General features: G+C 42.9%; 1 protein-coding gene and 1 long non-coding RNA gene across 4 annotated transcripts in view; both read left to right on the top strand.

Annotated features, from left to right (window-relative positions):
• Nucleotides 1–17473, top strand: part of TSNARE1 (t-SNARE domain containing 1) — a 469351-nt gene that overhangs the window by 188981 nt on the left and 262897 nt on the right. The window lies entirely within an intron of this gene.
• Nucleotides 951–16483, top strand: LOC134430714 (uncharacterized). The gene is made up of 2 exons (XR_010030901.1): nt 951–1029; nt 15983–16483. It is a non-coding gene; the product is annotated as an uncharacterized LOC134430714 (long non-coding RNA).

Here is a 17473-nt window from a genome sequence, read left to right as displayed (position 1 = left end):
CATCCAGAATGCCAGGTTGTGTGACCTTGCCTGTTGGCTCTGCCTTTCAGAGACCAAATTGGAGGTCCCCACCCTGCTGTGGCCCTTCCTCCGTTCCACACATGGCTGGGACATCCCTGTGGTCACCTCCTCCTACACAGGGGACAAGCAGTGAGGGGGACCTGCCAGTTTTGCAGATGAGTTTCCTCTGGTGAGCCTCAAGTTAGAGGTGGCTTTTATTTTTTCCCTTAATTTTTTTGTATAAACGGAAAGGAAAGGAAGAGTTGTGATGCTGTGTGTGACAGCAGCCTTGCAAAGCAAGTCAGAAAAACACCACTTTTTGTCTTTTTGTCTGGGTGTATAAATATATTATATATATTATATATATATAAAAATATATATATATGATATATTATATATATATCTTATATATAAATATAATATATATATTATATATACATATACAAAAATATATAATATGTATATATACCTCCATATACATAATATATATTTTATATATAAAATATTAATATTAATATTTATACATATACATATACATATACATATACATATACATATACATATACATATACATATACATATACATATACATATACATATACATATACATATACATATACATATATTATATATATGGGGGTATATATCGTACTTTTATCTGGGAGGAGGGTGTGTGAGCAGACCAAGCTTAGGCTTTGCCATGTAAAGACAGGTATTTCAGCACTGTGCTCTTCAGAGGGACCTGGCCTAGCTCAGTCTGGGTGTTAAAGAGTTGGCATCTTTTATTAGACCCAGTGTTAGAGTTGTAAAAATAAATAAGTTTCCTTTAGCTGTACAGGGAGTTGCTTGTAGGCCTAAAGCTTATTCCAGCTCTACCACTTGTTTTGATGAAAAAAGGTTACCTCTGCCTAAAAATGTCCTACATTTGTTCTCAGGCCAGAACAACTACAGAAATTTGCTCTCTGTTACCTGGGGAAAGGAGGAAGATTGTCCTGAGTGCTCTGGAAGAAAAAACTCCTTTTTCTGCAGGTTGTTGGGGCTGCTGTGGTTCCTGGGTGGGACTGGATTGCAGTGCAGAAATTGCAAGATCTTCTGCAGAGACATCCCTTCACTTGAAAGTGCAACTTAAAGAGTGGAAAATCTATGCAAATTTTAGATTTTAAGGCTATCAGCTGAACCACTGCCTGCCTGTGTCCTCTGGCACTGGGTGGTTGAAGCCAAGAGGAATAGGACAATAAATTACAGGGGAGCAGGGGTTACTAGAGGGAGAAAGGGAGATTGTCTCATGTTAAATGACAGAGGGGAAAAAAAAAGTAGCATCTGATCCTTGCTCTGTTGAGCAGAGACAGCTGAGGTGTGTTCACAGGGAGTGGTGACAATTGTAATAAAAAGTTGCAGGTACCAGTCCTTCAGTCCAGCGTCACCAGGATATTGAATGGTGTAAGAAATAACAACTGTAAATTATTATTATTATAAATGTCATTATGTCCTTCCCTTCCCTTCCCTTCCCTTCCCTTCCCTTCCCTTCCCTTCCCTTCCCTTCCCTTCCCTTCCCTTCCCTTCCCTTCCCTTCCCTTCCCTTCCCTTCCCTTCCCTTCCCTTCCCTTCCCTTCCCTTCCCTTCCCTTCCCTTCCCTTCCCTTCCCTTCCCTTCCCTTCCCTTCCCTTCCCTTCCTCCTTTCCACACCAAGGTGGAACTTAAAACCAAAAAACAAAACCAAACACCAAAACATCCGGTATTGGTTTAAGACCAAAACCAAAACCAAACAAACCAAACCCCAAACTTCTACCTCTGAAATTGCACTTGCCTGATTCCTCCCATTCCATTTCCATTCAAAAGCTCTCAGGAATGTCTCAAAGCCATCCTAGCCCTCCTTAGGCACCATTTGATGGGAGGAGCACTTTGCCATGGTCCTGGAGTTGAGCAAGAAATCTCTGGCTGGAGGCTCCCTGTGGGTTGGTGTTGGAATTTCAGGCCTTTTCTTGCTCTAAGGTCAGGGTGAATAAAACTCAGGAGATTTTATTTTTGAAATCTCACTCTGAAGTTCATTATCGTTATCTATTACAAACTCTTGAGATGTGAGCTCTCTCTAACAAGTCAAGAAAGTGAGCTAAGATGGTCTCTGTTCAAGGCTATTGAAGTCTCAATTATCCAATAATCAGTTGACATCTATATTATTTATGCTTCTAACCCAATTATGATCACCCAAAACCCTCAATGCAGACATCTTTCACCCAGTCAGAGAAAACTACTCAGATTCATGAAGAAGAAGGAAGAAGGTGCAGAAAAGACATTTAATCCACACCCAAAATTCTCCATCTTGGTTCCCATATATCACCATAAACAAAAACCTCAAATCTAAGTTTTTTCACACTGTGAGATCACACAGCACTATCCAAACTACACACACAGAGTTTCTGTGCTATCACTCAACTTCTGAAGCCTTTTCCAAGGTCTCGGCTCAAACGAGGTGTTTACCTAAAATTTACTTTACTTAATTTCAGAAAGCTTGAACTTTTCAGCCATCAGAGTTCCAGCAGGTTGGCAGGTCAGGAATGTGAGCACTTGGCAGTGAGCAGAGGTGGCTCCTCTGTGGGCAGCCATTGCCAGCATAAAGGGAAGACTGGATGGCACAAAATCTTGGTTTTCAGCTGGCAAAATGTGGAGGTTTAGCGAAACAGTAAAAGAATTAAACCAGAATTGGAGTTGTGCTTGGAAATGTGGAAAAACTGGAAGTGTTTGTGTTTGGTAGCTTGTGTTTCCTTGAGTTCTTCAAAGCACTTCTTCAAACAAAGGATTTGGATTGTTTGGGCCCCCAGGACAAGAAGGATGTGGAACTGTTGGAGCAAGTTCAGCAGAGACCACAAAGATTCTCCAAGGGCTGGAAAACCTCTGCTTTTAGAGCTGGGCATGTTCACAATTATTTTAATTATCGCTTTTAACTGAATCCTGGAAATATTTTTCCCTCTCCCACCCCTCCCAGCCTTCCACAGGAGAGTGCAGGGCACAGGCAGAGCCATGAACAAGAGGAGCTCATGGAGCTGATCAGTCTGGTTTGTTCCTCACACTCCATCTGTTTACTTCCATTATCCTATATCACATTTTATGTACCTGTTGCCAATTTGCCAGTTTTAACTTTTTTTGTGGGAAATTCCATGTGTAGTATTTGCCTGGTTTGTGTAAGAACGTCAAAACATGAAGGCTCTCTAAAATACTGTACTTGCTTAAAATAAGCAACGTAAAAAAAAAAGAATTAAAAAAACTTCAACAGAGAAGTTCTTTATCTACATTGTGTGGGGGATTGAGAAACCCTACTGATGTTGCCAAAGCTATTTTAAGCTATGAGAACACAATACATTTGAAAGTTTAATTGCTTGCTGAATAATGTAAACTGTCAAAATAAATACTCAAGGTCTTGCATAAAGAAGAACATTAGGGAAAAAAAAAAAAAAAAAAAGACAAAGCAGAAATGTGAAGTCAGTCAGAAGTGGAATCACACTTCACCCCAGCGTTAGCAGCACCTTTATTCCAGCACTCAGTAACTGCAGCAACAAAAAGCCAGCAGGGGTTCCAGGGGTAACACTCTATTTTCTGGAGTATTTAGAAATATGTGGCTGGGTCCCACAAGTGCAACTGCTCAGAGATAATCTCCCTCTCCCAAAGCTGATGGGATTCAGGCTGCTTTTTCCTCTGACCAACCAGAAGGAACAGTTTAGCTCCATTCTGCAGCTGATAAAAGCTCTCACCCTGCAGAATGCAGAGGAACTGGGCTGGAGGGGTGGCTGTGGGAGCGCTGGGATGGACAGGAGGCTTTAGATTCACAGACATTTCCAGAGGGGCAGCTTAAGAAAAAACAAAAACTGCTGCTTGGTTTAGTGTTATTTGTTGGTGCATTTTTTCCTCCTTTTACTGAACTTGAGGATCAGGTCTTTGTGCGTTTTCTTTCTAAATCAACAGGATTACATCAGCAGCACGTGAGTTCTTCAAACCAACCCTTTTCAGAAAGAAGAATAAGGAAACACTCTCCCTATGCCTGCAAAATCCAGGGAAACACAGACATCAAGGGAGGTTTTGTGGGGTTTTTTTGACAAATCACTCCAATTTTGGCTGAGTTGGTGAAGAAGCCAAGCAAAGTTGGCAAGGATTGATACTCTCAGCTAATGGGAAGTTGAGCTCAGAAAGATTTAGCATAAAAAACGCAAAATAAATGAAGCAATTTCACCCGTGTTCTGCAGGTGGATTTTAACACCTAAGGTTTTGAGTGACACTAATTAAGATTCTTAAATTCCTTTAATTAGGCTGGGCTGGTGGACCATAGTAGCAGTTTTCTAACAGTGAGCTGTGCACGATGAGATGTGTTGTGTATTCTCATGTCCTGGTGCTGCCCATACCAGACACCTCCACTTTCTTCATTAGTCCCAGGAATGATGATAATTTGTCTGTGGAGGGGACAAAGAGCCCTGCCTGCTGCAGGTGAAGATGCCCTGTCAAGTTGTTAATCCCTGTCTCCTGTGGAGGCAGAAAATGATTTCCGTGAAACTGAGCCCTTGTGAAGGATGTTCAGCCAATCACAATGCCAATGGCATTGTCATTCTGGCCCACGGTCATTCAGCCAATGGCAGAGTAATTTTGGGGCTGTGAGGGCATTTGAGCCTCGTAGTGAGATGTGTGTCAGGAGCCTGGCACGGATTGCACAGGTGTGATGTTACAGAGTCAAGCAGTTCAGATGGGGAAAGAGATTTCAGATTATCAAGTCCAGCTGCCAACCCAGCATTGCCACAACTGTCACTGAAAAAAACACGGGCAGGAGACTTTTCTCCTTTTAATGCCTTTATTTAAAGTGATCACCTCAGGTGGGGAGAACCAACGGGTCCGCACTCACGTCACTGCTGCTCCCAGGAGTGATGAGGAGGAGTGCAGCTCTGTCTGCTGGTCTGTGGGCAGAGCTGGGGGTTTCATCTTCAGGAGAGCATCGGGAAATTCCCTAATTTCCCTGGTTTAACATTTGAAGTCCTCTGCCTAGCTGACATCCCTTTAGGTTACAGTGAAGGGTAAAAAGGGTCTTAGCAGATACTGGATTCTGTTCCTCATGTCTAGTCATCACTTTGATTCATCTATTTTGTGTTGGCTCATTGTTTTTAGGGGTTTTTAGCTATGTTTGGTGAGGGATTTCTCCCGTTGCATGCTGGTTCTGAGGTCATTTGCATGCCAACTCAGAGGTCCCCTCCTCTTCGCCATCTGGGTGCCATCCTCCAGGAAGCAGCAGGGTGTCACTCACAAAAGGGGGAATTCTTAACTGTCAACAACAGGTAGTTAATGAAAAGGACAGGCGATTACAGCAACAAACTGTTAGAACTCCACCCTGGCAGCAACTGGCCCAACCTGTGAACTCTGCAACCTTTTTAAAAAATGGGCAGCTTTTCTACTCATAACAGTCACCACATCCTCAAGTGCCACATCCTCCTCTGGGGTGGTCACTCCACCACTGCCCTGGGCTGGTTTAACAATGACAACCCTTCTGGTTGAGAAATTGTTCCTGATACCCAATCTAAACCTTCAGTGAAACAATTGGAGGCTGTTTCCTCTCATCCTGCCACTTGTTACCTGGGAACAGGGCCTGACTCCCACCTGGCTGCATCCTCCTGCCAGGGAGTTGTAGAGAGGGATAAGGTTCCCCCTGAGCCTCCTTTTGCAGGATGAGCCCCTTTCCCAGCTCCCTCAGCTGCTCCTGCTGTTCCTGTCCCTTCTCCATCTCTTTTGCCCCTCTCTGGGCGCATTCCAGCCCTCAATGTCCCTCTTGTCATGAGTAGCACAGTACTGCACACAGCAATCTCTCAGCAGTGCCCAGCCCGTGGGGACAATCCCTGCCCTGCTCCTGCTGCCGCACATTGGTGACACAGAATTCCAGGGATGGATTTTTAATACCTAAGGTTTTGAGTACCATTAATTAAGATTCTTAAAGTGCTTTAATTGGGTTGGTCTGGTGGTCCATGGTATCAGTGCCCAGCCCAGAGGGACAATCCCTGCCCTGCTCCTGCTGCCGCACATTGGTGACACAGAATTCCAGGGATTTGGCTGGGACATCCTGTGTCTCCTCTGGCTTATACAACCTGCTTCATTTTCCAAGGGAGAGGGAAGAGGATGAATGCCCAGGTCTCACTCTGATGAAGAACTGAACGCTCCCTTGTCACCTAAAAACATCATTCTTATTACTCAAATCTCTCTGCTCTTCTCCCAGCACAGGCACACCTAAGAGGAGTTTTCCTCCACGGTTTACTGAGTCTGAAAGGCAGGATAAGGAGTGTGACAGCTCTCTGCAAAGTTAACTGGAATCAAAACTGAGCATTTCTAATGGGTTTTCTCTGTGCTTGCTATCAGGCCTGATCCTCATAAGTGATTTCTCTTGTCAGCGCTAAGTGGGTGTGAAAATATTTCTACTGGAATTGAGAGCTGGCACAAAGTCCAGGGAAGTCTGGAGGAGCTGAGTTAGGCTGAGCCCTGCCCAGCAGCACATTTCTGTAGAGCCAGGCACAAAGTTATTCCAAAAAGGAAATTATCTGAACCATTTTTAAAACAGAGATGGACATTGCAAAGCAGAGTCCGGATGTAGGTCAAGAAACTCATCAGGAATTCCCAGGAATGGCATTCCCAGGTTTGACCATTTAACAAGTGAGTTTGAAGGAAATAAAAGGATTTTTTTCTGTAAAAACTCTCTATAACTCAGGAATTATGCAGCAGGACAGAGTGGAACATTTTCAGTGTTCACAGTTTGTGGTTGAAGTATTAAAAAAGATCCTGAGAAAACACAAGCCATAATCGAGATCTATTAAAAAAAAAAAAAAAAGGTGTTTCTCAGTGAACCTTGTAACATAGTCTGGGCTTTTTTTTTTTTTATTTTTTAACTTCTTTTATCATTTTTTAAACTTTTTTTTTCTTTTTTTTTTTATAAATGATGCTGAGAAGTGACTTGTTACAGAGTACAAGCCCCTTCAAGGGGGGAAAGTTCTTAAATCTATGAGGGAAAGGAGTGACAAGAAGAGAAGGTAAAAGGTTGACACCAGAAAAATTCGAAAAATTTAAAGAAAAAAATACAATTAACAAATAGACTTGAGTGTGCTTAACTGGGGAAACCCATCACCAAGGCTTTGCTGTGCACATTTGACTCCACTTGTGGAATGAAAGAGGCTGAGCAGGTGTCTCAAAGCCTTTTGAACTGTATTTTTCTGAGGAGATGCTCCCAGAACAGGAGGAAATGCTCCCACCCTGTGAAGATGGGCAGAGGCTGGAGGTGAGAAGGTCTCCTCTCCTCCTGAGAGGGATTCTCATCTTGTAGCAAAGGTGTTTTTATTGAGGTGATCACACAAAAATGCTCTGTAGTCAGCCAAGACATAGAGCTGCCTGTATTTAATTGGAATATTCCCATTTGGTGACTGCATTCAGATATATTATTTTTTTTTTTTTATTTCTCCACTTTCTTTTTAATTTGAAGAACATATCCACCACTACACTGCTGAATAATTTAGTATTATTTACAGAGTGTGGGCTAAATAATGTTCTTTGATGATGAACTGGAAGCCTTCTTCCCACCTCTCACTTTGTGATCACCCACCACATCAGCAATTATGGTTTCCCACCTAGACTGAACTAAAAACTGGATAATGTCAAATGTCTCCTTATGTTTCTGCTGCTTCACAAATTACCTTTAACGCCTCTTTGGCTCTTCCTTTTCTTAGTCTCAAGGTGGGTCATGGGAAGCTGTGTTTAAAGGACAGAACACAAATTCTGGGAGGATAAGGAAGAGGCTGTAGGCAGGGAGCAGCTGGAAATGAGTAAGAAAATTTGTAAAGAGGCCAGAAAGGTGTATTCTGGAGAACCCTGCCCCCTTTTGTTCTCAGACATCTGGGTTTATAAATAGGAGATAATGGAATGCAAAGTCCTGCAGGAACCGTGAATAATGAGATGGATGATGTACAAGAGCAAGTGGAGGTCACAGAGATAAACTGTAATAATGCCTGAATTTATTGGGGAGGGGAAAATGAGTTGGAAATGACTTTGGCTGGCTTCTTGTTTTAAATGGTAGGAAAACAAGATATATAAATCCTGAAAAGCAAAAGTTCAATTCAAGACACCGGTGCAAATCGAGAGTAATTCCATTACAGGTAATGGAATTACGTCAGGGTAGGACCGGAGGGAAGTTCAGACCCAATTACATCTTGGTCCTAAAATGAGATTTCAATATTGTTTGCCAGCATTTGAAGTGCAGTGAGAGCCCCAAATGAGAGCATCACTTTGCTGTGCTGGGTGAACCTCCCAGCCCCGTGGACAAGGCAGAGAAAACAGGAGGAAAGAAGCAGAAATCAATTCTGAGTAGACCAGAAAGGGGGAACTGAAGCAGGAAAGAAGCAAAAATGTTAAAACAGAAGTAACCTGGCTCATTAATGCACTTTTTAAAATAGTGCTGTAAAAGGAAAAGCGAGTGCTGTGCTCTCTGTGGGAGCAGTGTGCACCTGGCCAGTGCTTTCAGTGCGGAGGAAAAATTGTCCTTGGAGTCAATTGTGGAATGAAAAACAAAGCAAAACAAAAGGTTTTGAACGGGGCAGCTGATGTGAGACACTTGGATATTTGGCTGGAAAGGAGCAGTCTGGGGTGACCTCAGTTTTTTTATCTTAGCAGGAAAAAATAAGAGACAATCCAACAGAAAATGCAGGGTAGGAAAACATCTCCTTTTTAAGGTTATTTCCTCAAGCTTTTAAAAAATCTTTTTGCTCCTCCACTCAACATCTGAACAAATCAGCTAGTGCAGTCACAATGTTAAATTTCATCTTATTGTGCAAGTAAGGAATAGTTATTTTCTTCAACAACAAAAGGAAAAATTTGTTCTGCTGAACAGGAAACATGGAAAAAGCCAGCATATATGAAATAGGCTTTGGTATGGTCAGTGCTTTCTCCTGAACCCACAGTTTTATTAGTTTTTTATTATTATTACTTAACATCTGTGTGGTTTCACTGATGGCTTCCAAGCTGCTTTGAATTTTTAACAATTAACTGAAACTGAAATACCTTGGATTTTCCCCAACCATCCCATCTGCAAACAGATTTTCTCAAGAGACAACAGCTGTTACTGAACTGCTGGGCTCTTCTAACAAGGCATGCTGTCTAAACTCTGGTAAACTTTTTATCATCTCCAATTTACTGTCCTGGACAGTGCCAGGCTGGTTGGGAAATAGCAAAGGAGTGTTAAAAATCAGCTCTCCAGGGAGGGAGGGCAGAAGGGAAGAAGGAGATTTCTGCAATATTTTCTTTCTATTAAGAAAAGAGTTCCCTGATCTGATTCTGGATGTGATCTGACAAACATCCAGGCATTTGTCAATTTGATTTTCTATCATTGTTAGAAAGCTGCTGCTATGGATTGCTGATTTTATTTTCTGTTCTCAGTGAGACAGCACCAAAGACCTTTCTTTGTGATTATCTCTGACATCTTCCAGCCTCTAAAATAATAATAAAGCACACTTCTGAAGTGGCATTAAATTAATACATTTATGCAAGAGATTGATATGGAGTAATCAAAGGAATACAGCTGACTCAGCAAGTTCCTTTATGGGAGTTTTTAGGGTAGATAAGATCCTGCACTGATAGAGATTTTTTATCTTCTGTAAGAGATAGAAAGTATGGCACAAAATTTTACCTCACCACGGGTGTAAAATCTGCTGAAATCTTGCTGAACTGAAGTTGTGGCTGCCTGTGACAGGGACAGGCAGGGCTGGGAATGGCTGCAGCCTTGCCAGGACCATCGTGGGCACTCTGGTCTGATGGAGCTGCTCAGAGAACCCCAAAATACCCAGCTAAATGTTGGTCTAACAGGGTGGAATATATGGGCAGAATATTTCTCTTTGGCAGTGCAGCTAAAAATATCAACAGTTCTCTTAGCTGTTCCACCCATTGATGACTTAATTTCTTTTAATTTTTCGTCATTAATGAGGAAACGTAGATAATCAGGAAGCAGTGATTTTATTTTTTTAATTTTATTTTATTTAAATTGTGTGGATGCTCCAGGGCTTTCCAAACATTTTGATAGACTCTTGTTTTTTTTTTTTTTTTGACCAGAGATAGTCCTCGCTTACCCTTGGAATGAAGTGGTGGAAGGAAAAGGGTGATAAATTCTGAGGAAAAGCACCAATGCAGTAATCTGAGCAGAGCTCAACACATCACAAAATTGTGTTGTTTGGGATGATTTTCTGGTTGTCACCTGGACCAACAAGAAGAACAAGGCCAACTCTGATCAGGCTTTTGGCAGCCTCAGGTGACTGTAGGCCTCAGTTAAGGGAGATGGTGGGACTCATTCCTGTCTTATCACTCACCCATGCTGACCTCATGCCTCCAGCTTCCTAATCTTTGTACCTTCTCAGCAATTTTGGGATAAGGGATCCAGGTGAATGCTCCAGCCAGAATCCAGTGCACAAATTGTGGGTTGAGAGCAGAACTGATTTGTGGCATTCTCTGTGCAGGAATCATCAGCCTGGAGAGCGAAAGAGCTGTAAGGGAAAGAAATCTGCCTGTCTCCAGGGAACTGGTGTTTTTAAACACATGGAAGGAGCAGACACTCAATTCCTACAGGTTTTTGAGTAACTAGAGAGCCACAGTCTGTGTTTTGGTGCCTCCAGGGTGGTGCAGCCCTGAGAAGAGGAGGTTGGAAGGGTGGCTTGGATGTCACACGCATCAGTGGTCATGAGTCTGGATCTCACCCAGTGTTTGTGGTTTGTTCAGCTGGGAGAAATCCTGAAACATAAAAGCCAAACCAAGAATGGGTTTGGGATTTGGGATATCTGATACTGTTTTCTCTCAATTAAAGAATTAATAATGGATAGTGAGGGATCCCTTTCCAGCCACTCTGCCCCCAGCCTGCAGCACTGCAGGGAATTGTTGTGACCCAAGAGCAGGTTTCTGCATATAATAAACTATCCCCAACTTTCAATTTCAATGGTTTTATTCAAAAAATTATTGATTCAAATCAAACAAGATTATTGATTCAAATCACTCAAAAGTAGCTCAGAAGTTTGGAGTTGACATGTGCCTTCTGTTGCTACCACAGCACACATTAACAGAGAGATTTTAGTGAACTGACAAGGAGGGGAAAATCTCTTTCTGCTCTATAACAGCTGATCCATAACCATTTATCCAAATATCATGTGTCTGAAATTCCCCAGATTTTCACTGTACTCCAGAAGTCCATTTTCAGGTGAACAAATTCTTCTGTTCATTCGGGAAAGAAAAGGAAAAAATTATATTTAGGATTACTCCCTTTAGCTTCTTGCATTGCAGCCTGACCCCGTTTTGATGTAAAATCCTTTTATTTTAAAAAGAAAAGTCAGTCACATGCTTCAGTAGCATCTCTCATGTGGTGCTTTGGTCCTTCAATGGAAATTGCTGCTGAATTCATTTAGGGAACTTCTCAGCTGGATCCATGTGCTCAACTTTCTGGCAGCTGTTGCATACACTTAGCACACTTACCTATTTTGTATGAAAGGCTGGTTTTAAGCACTGAGGCTGCAAGGAAACATGTTTGGGCTGCTCCATCTGGTTTTACAGTGCAATAAGTGTGACTTTCTCTGTTTTCTTGTCTTTTTGGGTCCCTACCTGCACAAATGCAATGTGATTTTCAACACATGATTTTAAATATATCATTTCCTACCCTGGTTACATTTACAATGGCTTGTGTTGAAGCAAGGCAACAGAGGCTCAGTCTCTGGAATTTTTTATTCTGCACATGAGCCTCGATTCAGGTAGAGGAGAAACATTATTGATCTTTCATCAGGTAATTTTCTTTTAAGCACCTGCATTGGACTCTTAACAGTGGTTCTTAAGCTGAATCCATTTTCCCCCTAGAGAACAAATTTGCTATCAGCAGCAGAGGTTTCTGATAACGGGGCTCACAGTTTTCACATCTGAATGGATTGGAAAGCTTGGATATTTCCCTTGGCCCTCCCTGTAAACAGAGAGTTGCTGTATCTGAGTTCATTAAATGCTCCTGCCAGCAGAGAGTCTTGCCTCACCTGAAACAAACCTCAGAGCCTGGTGATTTGTAATGGACTTCCTCATGTCTTTCATTCTGCTTGTTTATCCTTTTATTATCTATTTGTACTAGTTTCTTACTAGGGCAGGGTCTCTTTGAAGTTTAATTTTTTGGACGACCAGTGGTGCATTTTAATTGTCGTGGAGGCACAAATCATCCTGGCCACAGTCTAAGGGGTTTTTGTGTCATGGACCAGGGGTGGTGATTTGCACAATTCCTGTAATAACAGTGCCTTTTGGGTGCTGGGGCAAAATTTATTGCCCCACAAAATGGGGTCTTCATTCACATGGCCGCTCTAGCGGGTGTTTTATGGGCCAATAAAGTGCCTTGTGTTTTTGTAATCTAAGTGCTCGTCTGCTTTATGGTCTGATGTCACTTGCAGGGTGGTGGGGAAGAGCGACTTCTGGCACGCTGGAAATTATGCATTATTGTCACCTGGGAGCCTGAAGGATCTTTAAAGTAATGAAATGTGGGGCTGATGAGCAGACGAGTCTCACCAGTGGCATTTCTTTTAAGATTTTTGCCTGTTTTGGAAAGGTAATCATTCCTGAAAAGAGACAGATACATCTATCTGCCTGCTAAATTAAAGTGTTGCTCGAAAAGCACTGCCAGGCAGAGGGAAATGTAAGGTGAATGGAAAGGACAGTGAAGGAGAAAGAAAAGTATTTGGAGATTTAGACTCTGTATTTTGAGTGCATTGCACTCTGTGCGGGATAAATATATTAATTTTCCTTGTACTTCACAGCTTGCCCTTATGCTCAGGAAGTTGCAGAGATGTCAGATTTAAAGAGGCATATGAAGTATAAGGGATAGAGCAATAGGTGGCAAGTAGGCTGCTGAGATCCATTTCTCTTCCCAGCACAATTCCTTCCAGTTATCTCTGTGCTTTTGAGAACAAAGTGCAATATGAAAACAAATAAAACCACAACAAAAAAATCCTGCTCTCAAGCAAACATATTTTAAAGCTGATTCCTGCCTTATATTATGTTCACATTTTTCTGTTCTCCTGCCTCCTGCTCAAAAAAAACCCCCGAAAATCAGAAAAAATAGATCTTGGCACAAGTGCCTCAAGGGAGTGTGTTCAGAAAGCGCCAGCACTGTTACCAACATCGACTTTTACGCTTCACTTTGTACTTTAAAATGTCTCTTTGCTCCAGCTGACCTCCTTCTCTGCATAGCACTGTACTCCAAAACCCCTTCCAGCACAGGAGGAGGTGGAGGAGAGAGGAAAAACAAAGTTGTGGAGCACTTGGTGTTTGCTCTTGCTGTGGAGTTGAGGGATCTTCTCAGGATGGTTCAGAGAGAGCAGAAATGGCTCTGGTGAGAGCAGAGAGCCCCAGCCCACAGGGCATGGAGCAGTTAAAGTCATTCTCAGAAGCAGAGGAAGTGATCACATTCAGAAGGGGTCATGAAGGTAATTTTTTTTTTTTTTTCTGTCTGAAGCAGCAGCAGTTTGCAGCTTCCCATTCTGGTCCCAATATTTTTGCACCGGGCAGGCTGAGAGCTTCAGGTCTGGCTCGGGACATGTTGGTGGGGATAAATGTGGGATGAATTTTAGGTGGGTGAGGAAGTGGTTTGGACATCCCCTATCAGGGAAAATGTGATCAGAGCACTAGAGGGAGAAGCCCTGGTTTGTTTCCTCATATGCTGGAGCTGGACAGGTGAGGATTGGGAGTGGCTTTATAAATGTGTGGAGGTGTCATGGGACAGGAGGTGCTGTCCTAGCTCGGGTGATGTGGCTGGGGAGATGTTTGGGGAATGCAGAATCCCAGAATGGGTCAGGCTGGAAGGGACCACAGTGGGGTCACCTGGTGCCACCTCCCTGCTCCAGCAGAGCCATCCCAGGGCACAGGCACAGGAATGTGTCCAGATGGCTCTGGAATATCTGCAGGGAGGGAGACTCTGCACCCTTTATGGAAGATTCCAGTGCTCAGAAAGCAGTTCTTCCTCATGTTCTGGTGGAACTTCCTGGGATCAGTTCCTGCCTGTTCCTCTTGTCCCATTGCTGGGAACACCAAGCAGAGCCTGGGCCCTGCTCTGAGCCCTCCCTGCAGACACTGACAGGGATGAGATCCCCTCTCATTGTCTTTTCTTGAGGATGATCACCCTCAGCTCCTTCAGCATTTTCTTATCAGAGATGTTCCAGTCCCCATATCATCCTCATCACCCCTCACTGGCCCCATTCCAGGAGCTCCATGTCTCTCCTGTACTGAGGAGTCCAGAACTGGCCACAGCACTCCAGATGTGCCTCACCTCCTCACCAGGGCTGAGGAGATTTACACAGGAAGTTGGAATTGAGCGTCTGGGTTTAGGGAGATTGATATAAAAATAGGATAGTAGCAAACTCTTGGTGTGAAATTGTTTGGGGTTGGTTTGTTTGTTTGGTTTTTTGTTTGTTTGGGTTTTGTTTTTTTTTAGGAATTAGAGAACTTGTGGATGGTGTTTGGTTTTGGTGAAGTTCTTATTGTTGGGAGTGTGGAAATGGTGTGGAGGGAAAATTTAGTTCCTTCTCTAAAGGACATGTGAGAGAGAGGTTTGGGACCAGGGAGGTGAAATGTGGGACATAAACAAAGCATAATAAGACTGGTTTTTCTGGGACAGAAAGGGGTCTGTCTGTGTAATGAGAGGTCCAAAAGGTGCATTTCTGTTTAGAAGGGCATGGACTCTATGGATGAGCCGTGTTTGAAGCAGGACTTGTTTGTGAAGTTACATTTAAATCCTGGGAGAATAAACCCAAAATCATCTTGTTCCACCTGAATGGAGTTTCCAGATGGAAAAGAAAGAGATGCCAGGAGAAACCCAACTCATGGAATCCATAATCACCTGTCTTGGAAGCCAAAAGCTGTGCCATTGCCTCTGCCAGTGATGGTACCAAAGCAAAACAAATAGAGCAGGAGTTGGCTAAATATTGGATTTCTTTGCATGTTGTGTCACTGTTAGTGGAGTTTGCATCATCTTCAACACCTGTTGCAAATACCAGTCCATTTTCATTGCACAGATAGGTTAAATAATTGATATTTACAGTGCTCTGTTTATTAACATCAGTGCGGAGCTTTATGAAATCTTTTTATAATGCCGAAATAAGTGTATTTCTAACAAACCTGGTGTCCCCAGTGCTGTTGTTTTGAAACATCGTCTTTATATTCCCCATCAAGCAAATCAGTGTTAATCAAACCTTGCTCCAGTTTGGTCTGTGAACTTTATGGTGAGGTTCCCTTCATTTCTAACCTGTGATGAAATTGGAGATGAGGGTAACAAATGTGTTTTCTGAGCTGCTTCCTCCTGAACCCCACAGCCCCTGATTCCTGCCAGGGCTGTGCACGAAGCCACCGTGTCCCTGCAGGGCTCTGGATATTTGTCTGCTGCTTCTTAAAGCTGACTTTCCCAGAGATGATAAACCACCTGGCTTTGCTCTTTGGACTGCAGAAGAATTGCTTGGTCATTGCCTTTCTGTTTAGATTTCCTGCTAGTCCAAGGGTGGACATTTTTCATGGCTGTATGAGACAGCCTGTTTGCTCCACACTGACAATTCCAGGGGCACAATTGCTGCTAATGCCTTTTCCCTCTCACTTAAATCCTGATGGAGGAACCGGGTTTGGGCACATCTCTTAATTTAAGCATACACACAGGAGCATTTGTGCTTTAATGCCCCTAACTAGAAATACACAAATAACCACAGCCAGCTGAAAAGTGTCTCAGGCTGTTTGTTTGCCTTTGATTTCTTGCTCACTTCACAAAATAACAAAACTCATCGCAGCAATTTGAGTGAAATGGATTCATTTTTCAATTAAAATTGCCTGGGTTTAAGCAATGTTGGGGGTTTTGGTGTTTTATTTTTTTAATGAAACATGTATTTTCTGGGATGAAAATGCCTACTCTCAGAAATTGATGTGATTTTTTCCCTTTTTGCAGATGTTTGCTCTACATGCTCTCACCACTGAAAAAATTTGGTGGCAACAAAACACATGAACCAGCAAAAGCAACGTTAAAAATGGAAATAAAACCTAAAAAATCTACATCTCTCTTTACCAAAACTTTTCATCCTCCAAGTGCTGGCTCTTTTATTAACGGTGGTTCCATTGTGATTTCTCAAGGAGAGCTGAAGCAATCATTCATTCACATCAGCAAAGAACCCTTCATCTTTGCTTTTCACAGAGCCCTGTAGAGCACTGAATGCATGTTAAATGCTAAAACCAAGAGAGGGAGTGTGGAAAGTATAATAGACTCCATTAATCTGCAGTGCCATTTATCTCCTGTCCATTTGTCTTTCCCACATACGTGTCTGTGTGTGTGTGTGCAGGGCACCTTCTGGCACATTTGTGCACCCTCAAAGCAATCTCTGTGGTTCTATGCTGAAACACACAAGCTAATCTTCAGGACCATAAATTTTGAGTAAACTTGTTTCAAAAGTCACCATTTTTATCGTCATGAAGTCCTTGGGGTTTGTTTTATTTTGGATTTTGACTCTGGAGCTTCCAGCCCACGTACTGCAACGAGCATGTTGTTAAGAGGGAGTTTGCATTTGTTGATCCACACACAGAAAGATTTGATGATGGAATTAAGACAACATCCACATCTCTGCCATTCCAGGGCAGGGGGATTTTTCATGACAGAGTCATTGAATGGTTTGGGTTGGAAGGGACCATAAAGATTATATAGCTCAAACCCCCCTGCCGTGGGCAGGGGCACCTTCCACCAGTCTCTAAAACTCTTTTACAGTATATAATTTTTTTCTTTGTATTCTGAACTACAAGCAGGACTCGGAAAGTCTTTAGTTCTCCTCTCCAAGTTGACTTAACTCCTTCTACAGAGCCCTAAAAGCAGCGACCCTGAGCTTTCCCGCGCAGAATCGGAATCGCCAAATCACAGAATATCTTGTGCTGGAAGCAACCCTAAAAATCATCGAGTCCCAACCCTGAAAAACCTGGAAAGGCAGCTCCAATCCAAGCTTCATCAAGGAGCTGCAGCAAATCACGGGGAGGAAGGCGTGATAGCAGCTCTGTAGGTTGAGTGTTGCTCAGCTGCTTTCGGTGACTGCTGCAGGCGCCGCCGGCTCTGCCGCTGGGAATTGCTGCAGGAACACATCCCTGCATCCCTGTGACCTCTCTGTGACAGATGCTGAGCTGCTGCCCCCTGGTTAATGCAGGAATGTGAGAGGCAGGACAGAATTAGAGAGCACGGGCAAAGCAATGAGAGCGGTCACAGCCGTGGTGCCGTTTATCTCGGTGCGCTAAAAGGATTTTCGGGGCAATTTTGGAAATTTGGGTGAATATTTAGAGCTCACGGAGGGCAGCTGATGTCCTTGGGCTGGGAAGGGAGGGATCTGTTTGCTTTTTGCAGAAATCTGGTGCAGGAGGGTGGTTTACCTCAGCACAAGCAAAATTGCAAGAATAGGTAAAAAGA

This window comes from Melospiza melodia, chromosome 1, assembly GCF_035770615.1.
Source record: "Melospiza melodia melodia isolate bMelMel2 chromosome 1, bMelMel2.pri, whole genome shotgun sequence".
NCBI classification, from domain to species: domain Eukaryota; kingdom Metazoa; phylum Chordata; class Aves; order Passeriformes; family Passerellidae; genus Melospiza; species Melospiza melodia.
Note: the sequence above shows the minus strand (reverse complement) of the source record. Positions and strands in the feature narration are given on the sequence as shown.